The sequence below is a fragment of the Arachis stenosperma genome, chromosome 3 (assembly GCF_014773155.1).
Source record: "Arachis stenosperma cultivar V10309 chromosome 3, arast.V10309.gnm1.PFL2, whole genome shotgun sequence".
NCBI lineage: Eukaryota > Viridiplantae > Streptophyta > Magnoliopsida > Fabales > Fabaceae > Arachis > Arachis stenosperma.
The window spans coordinates 126346957-126353630 of NC_080379.1; the positions used below are offsets into that span (position 1 = coordinate 126346957).

Sequence of the window (6674 nt, forward strand, 5' to 3'; positions counted from 1 at the left end):
TCCAATTGGTGTTTTGAAAGCTGTCCTATATGCCCAAAGAGCATCATCTAGCTTAATCGACCAGTCCTTTCTTGAAGTTCCCACAGTTTTTTCCAGGATTCTTTTGAGTTCCCTATTAGATATTTCGGCTTGCCCACTTGTCTGTGGATGGTATGGTGTGGCTACCTTGTGTTTGACTCCATATTTTAGAAGCAATGCCTCTAATGGTTTGTTGCAGAAGTGGCTTCCTCCATCACTGATGATTGCTCTTGGAACCCCAAAACGGCAAAAAATGTGTTTTCTGAGGAAGTTCATGACTACCTTATTATCATTGGTTGGAGTTGCTATTGCTTCAACCCATTTGGAGACATAGTCTACTGCCACAAGAATGTAATTGTTTGAGTATGAGGTGGGAAAGGGTCCCATGAAATCTATCTCCCATGCATCAAACAATTCAAGTTCCAAAATGAACTGTTGTGGCATTTCATTTCTTCTTGGCAGGTTCCCTGCTTTCTGGCATTCATGACAGTGCTTCACTAGTTCCTTTGCATCTTTGAAGATAGTGGGCCAATAAAAACCACACTGCAACACCTTAGCTGCTGTTCTTTCTCCTGCAAAATGTCCTCCATAAGTGGATCCATGGCAGTCCCATAAGACTTCCCTTCCTTCTTCCTCTGATATGCATCTTCTGAGTATGCCATCCGAACATCTTTTGAACAAGTATGGTTCGTCCCAGATGAAGTATTTGGCATCATTTATCAATTTCTTCCTTTGATGCTTGTTAAACTCCAACGGTAAACTCCCAGTGGCTTTGAAGTTTGCTATGTCTGCAAACCAGGGTGCTTTGTGAATTAGCATGAGTTGTTCATCAGGAAAGCACTCATTTATATGTGTGCTTTGTGTGCTTCCTTCTTCACATGGTATCCTTGATAAATGGTCTGCCACCTTGTTCTCTACACCCTTCTTGTCTTTGATTTCAATGTCAAATTCCTGCAACAAAAGAACCCATCTAATAAGTCTTGGTTTGGATTCTTGTTTAGCAAGTAAGTATTTTAAAGCTGAATGATCAGTGAAAACAATGACTTTAGATCCAATGAGATAGGATCTAAATTTGTCAAATGCAAAGACTATTGCCAAGAGTTCTTTTTCAGTGGTTGTGTAATTCCTTTGGTTATCATTCAAGACCTTACTAGCATAATAAATCACATGTACCAAATTGTCTTTCCTTTGTCCTAACACTGCCCCAATAGCAAGTTCTGATGCATCACACATCAGTTCAAAAGGTAGGTTCCAATCAGGTGGGGCAATGATAGGTGCAGAGGAAAGTTTTTGCTTCAAAAGTTCATAGGCTAGCATGCAATTTTTATCAAATACAAAGGGTGTATCAGAGACAAGCAAGTTACTCAAAGGTTTGGCTATTTTCGAAAAGTCTCTAATAAACCTTCTGTAAAAGCCAGCGTGTCCCAAAAAACTCCTAACTGCCTTGACTTTACTTGGTGGAGGTAGTTTTTCAATGAGTTCCACCTTAGCTTTGTCCACCTCAATGCCTCTATTAGACACTTTATGGCCAAGAACTATTCCTTCTGTGACCATGAAATGACACTTTTCCCAGTTTAATACTAGGTTGGTCTCTTGGCATCTCTTAAGCACCAAGGCAAGGTGGTGTAGGCAGCTAGGAAAAGAATTTCCAAACACAGAAAAATCATCCATGAAAACTTCAATAAACTTTTCGATCATGTCCGAGAAGATGGACAGCATGCACCTTTGGAAAGTGCCACGTGCATTGCACAGTCCAAAGGGCATGCGTCTATACGCAAAAACTCCATATGGACAAACAAATGATGTTTTCTCTTGATCTCTTGGATCAACTACTATCTGGTTATAGCCTGAGTATCCATCCAGAAAGCAATAGTAAGCATGTCCTGCAAGCCTTTCAAGCATCTGATCCATGAATGGGAGTGGGAAATGATCTTTTCTGGTGGCTTCATTGAGCTTCCTATAGTCTATGCACATCCTCCACCCAGTGACAGTTCTTGTGGGTATGAGTTCGTTCCTCTCATTTGGCACCACAGTTATGCCACCTTTCTTGGGAACTACATGGATGGGACTAACCCATGGGCTATCAGAAATGGGGTAGATTACCCCTGCCTGCCATAACTTCATGACCTCCTTTTGTACCACTTCTTTCATGACGGGATTCAATCTTCTCTGAGCTTGAATGGAGGGTCTAGCATCCTCTTCTAACAAGATTTTATGCATGCATATGGATGAACTTATCCCCTTCAAATCAGCTAGGGTCCATCCAATGGCATCTTGATGGGTTTGTAGCACCTTGATCAATTCTTCTTCCTGTTCTTGGCTCAGGGCGGAGCTAATGATAACAGGATGGCTCTCATCACTACCCAAGTATGCATACTTGAGATTAGGGGTGATGAGCGGATGATTTGTATACTTTTTGGCATTGTTTTTAGTACGTTTTTGATATGATCTAGTTAGTTTTTAGTATATTTTTATTAGTTTTTAGTTAAAATTCACTTTTCTGGACTTTACTATGAGTTTGTGTGTTTTTCTGTGATTTCAGGTATTTTCTGGCTGAAATTGAGGGACCTGAGCAAAAATCTGATCCAGAGACTCAAAAGGACTGCAGATGCTGTTGGATTCTGACCTCCCTGCACTCGAAGCGGATTTTCTGGAGCTACAGAAGCCCAATTGGCGCGCTCTCAACGGCGTTGGAAAGTAGACATCCTGGGCTTTCCAGCAATATATAATAGTCCATACTTTGCCCAAGATTTGATGGCCCAAACCGGCGTTCAAAGTCACCTCAAGAAATCCCAGCGTTAAACGCTGGAACTGGCACCCAAATGGGAGTTAAACGCCCAAACTGGCACCAAAGCTGGCATTTAACTCCAAGGAGAGTCTCTACACGAAATTTCTTCATTGCTCAGCCCAAGCACACACCAAGTGGGCCCGGAAGTGGATTTTTATGTCATTTACTCATCTATGTACTAGTTTTCTATAAGTAGGACCTTTTACTATTGTATTAGACACAGATCTTGGTAGCTATCTTTGAGTTTTATGCTATCTTAGATCATTGGGAGGCTGGCCATTCGGCCATGCCTAGACCTTATGCTTATGTATTTTCAACGGTGGAGTTTCTACACACCATAGATTAAGGTGTGGAGCTCTACTGTACCTCGAGTATTAATGCAATTACTATTGTTCTTCCATTCAATTCCGCTTGTTCTTTTACCAAGATATCACTTGTTCTTCAACATGATGAAGGTGATGATTGACGCCCATCACCATTCTCACCCATGAACAAGGTGACTGACAACCATTCTTGTTCTACAAGCATCTGAGGCTTAGTGAATATCTCTTGGATTCTTCGGAGTCTTCGTGGTATAGGCAAGAACTGATGGCAGCATTCAAGAGAATCCGGAAGGTCTAACCTTGTCTGTGGTATTCTGAGTAGGATTCAATGATTGAATGACTGTGACGTGCTTCAAACCTGTAACCTACTGGGCGTTAGTGACAGACGCAAAAGAGTTATTCTATTCCGGTAGGGGAGGGAACCAAACCGGTGATTGGCAGCACTGTGACAGAGTGTGTGCATTAGCTTTCACTGCGCGGATGGGAGGTAGCTACTGACAACAGTGAAACCTTACAAGAGCTTGCCATGGAAAGGAGTAAGAAAGGATTGGATGAAGGCATTAAGAAAGCAGAGAGACGGAAGGGAAGGCATCTTCATACACTTGTCTGAAGCTCTTACACCAATGATATACATAAGTATCTCTATCCTTATCTTTTATGTTATTTTCGTTCATCACCATATACATCTGAGTTTGCCTGACTAAGATTTACAAGATGACCATAGCTTGCTTCAATACTAACAATCTCCGTGGGATCGACCCTTACTCACGTAAGGTTTATTACTTGGACGACCCAGTGCACTTGCTGGTTAGTTGTGCGAAGTTGTGTAATGCCATGGTATTGAGCCACCAAGTTCTTGGAGCCATTACCGGGGATTATTTGAGTTGTGAAAAAGTATTGTTCACAATTTCGCCGCACCAAGTTTTTGGCGCCGTTGCCGGGGATTGTTCAAGTTTTGAGCAAGCTTTTGGTAACATCAGTGCCAAGATCCGGCGACAACATCAAGTTTTTGGTGTTATTGCCCGAGATTGTTTAGGCAGGACAACTGACGGTTCATCTTGTTGCTTAGATTAGGTATTATTTTTTTCGAAATTCTTGAAGATGAATTCTAGAGTTTCATGATGATTTGTTGAAATCTGGCTGGCTGAGAAGCCATGTCTAATTTCATTGGACCGAGGTTTCAACTTATCATCACAAGAGCTTGTTGATCTTGCTTTTGGAGCAGTGATCTGCTAAGATTTGGCTGACCTTTGGTCATGTCTAGTGTTTTGGACCGAAGCTTTCTTTGAAAGCTTGGCTGGCTGTGAAGCCATGTCTAATTCCTGGACCGGAGTCTTAGACTAGCATTGCACTGATTCCTGGAATTCTCATTAAGAATTTTGATACCTTTTCCTACTTAATTTTCGAAAAACACAAAAAAATTTACAAAATCATAAAAAGACCAAAAATATTTGATGTTTCTTGCTTAAGTTTAGTGTCTCATCCTATGTTTGGAGTCAAATGCAAGTTTTTGTTATAATTTTCGAATCCATGCATATATTTCTTTGTTTTGATCTTTGAATTCTATTGACTTGAAGTATTTTGTGTGTCTCATATAGTGTCAGTAGTATACAAACTGCTAAGTTTGGTGTCTTGCATGCATTGTTAATTGATTCCTTTTGCATTTTGATTATTAAAAACCCAAAAATATTTTTAATTTGTGTCTTTTCAAGTCAATTATACAAAGAATTGAAGATTCAGAACATACTGCAGAGGAATTACACAGAAAAAGCTGAGCATTCAAAAATGCCCAGTGAAGAAGGCAGACTGGCGTTTAAACGCCAGCCAGGGCACCTGGTTGGGCGTTTAACGCCCAAAGAGGTAGCATTTTGGGCGTTAAACGCCAGAATGTATACCATTCTGGGCGTTTAACGCCAGGATGGTGCTAGGGGGAAGATTTTGTTTTCAAATCAATTTTTTTAGTTTTTCAAAATCAAATCTTTTTCAAATCAAATCTTTTCAATCAAATGTTTTCAAAATCAATTTCTTTCCTTTTTAAAAGATACTTACTAACAATTAATGATTTGATTGAACATCTCAAAATTGTTGCCTTTTCTGTTGAGGAAGGTTTTATGTTTGAATCATATCTTTTCTTGTTAGGCAAGTCATTAATTTTTAAAATCATATCTTTTCAAATTGTTTTCAAATCATATCTCTTAAAATTGTTTTCAAATCATATCTTCTCAATCACATCTTTTTAAAACCATAACTTTTCAATTAAATCTTTTTAACCACATCTTTTTCAAAATAGTTTTCAATCAAATCTTTTTAATTTCTAATTTAAAAAAGCTTTTTCAAAAATCACTTGATTTCTTTTCCACTTTGATTTTCGAAAATTAGTTGATGTTTTTCAAAAATGTTTTCAAAATATTTTAATTAATTTTCGAAAATCTTCTTCCCTCCTTCCCACATCCTTCTATTTATGGAGTACCACTCCTTCTAAATGCACAATTCGAACCTTATCTAATTAAAGTTCGAATTCTTCTTCTCCTTCTTCTTTCTATTTCTCTTTTCCTCTGACATTTCAAGGAATCTCTATACTGTGACATAGAGGATTCCACACTTTCTGTTTCTCTTCTCTTTCATATGAGCAGGAGCAGAGACAAAGGCATTCTTGTTGAAGCTGACCCTGAACCTGAGAGGACCTTGAAGCGAAAGCTGAGAGAAGCCAAGGCACAACTCTCTTTAGAGGACCTGACCGAATTCTTCAAGGAAGAAGAACACATGGCAGCCGAAAACAACAACAATGCAAACAATGCAAGGAAGGTGCTGGGTGACTTTACTGCACCTACTCCTGATTTCTATGGGAGAAGCATCTCTATCCCTGCCATTGGAGCAAACAACTTTGAGCTTAAGCCTCAATTAGTTTCTCTAATGCAACAGAATTGCAAGTTTCATGGACTTCCAATGGAAGATCCTCATCAGTTTTTAGCTGAGTTCTTGCAAATCTGTGACACAGTCAAGACTAATGGGGTTAACCCTGAGGTCTATAGACTGATGCTATTCCCTTTTGCTGTAAGAGACAGAGCTAGAATATGGTTGGATTCTCAACCTAAAGAAAGCCTGGACTCTTGGGAAAAGCTAGTCAATGCCTTCTTGGCAAAGTTCTTTCCACCACAAAGATGGAGTAAGCTTAGAGTGGAAGTCCAAACCTTCAGACAGAAGGATGGAGAATCCCTCTATGAAGCTTGGGAAAGATACAAACAATTAATCAGAAGATGTCCCTCAGACATGCTTTCTGAATGGAGCATCATAGGTATTTTCTATGATGGTCTCTCTGAACTATCCAAGATGTCTTTGGATAGCTCGGCTGGAGGATCTCTTCATCTGAAGAAGACGCCTGCAGAAGCTCAAGAATTGATTGAAATGGTTGCAAATAACCAATTCATGTACACTTCTGAAAGGAATCCTGTGAACAATGGGACTAGTCAGAAGAAAGGAGTTCTTGAGATTGACACTCTGAATGCCATATTGGCTCAGAATAAGATATTAACTCAACAAGTCAA

At 39.6% G+C, this 6674-nt stretch overlaps 1 non-coding gene across 1 annotated transcript; it reads right to left on the reverse strand.

Annotated features, from left to right (window-relative positions):
- Positions 1-6297: 6297 nt before the first annotated feature.
- LOC130972014 (small nucleolar RNA R71) lies at positions 6298-6405 on the reverse strand. The gene has a single exon (XR_009083218.1). It is a non-coding gene; the product is annotated as a small nucleolar RNA R71 (small nucleolar RNA).
- Between the last annotated feature and the right edge of the window lie 269 nt (positions 6406-6674).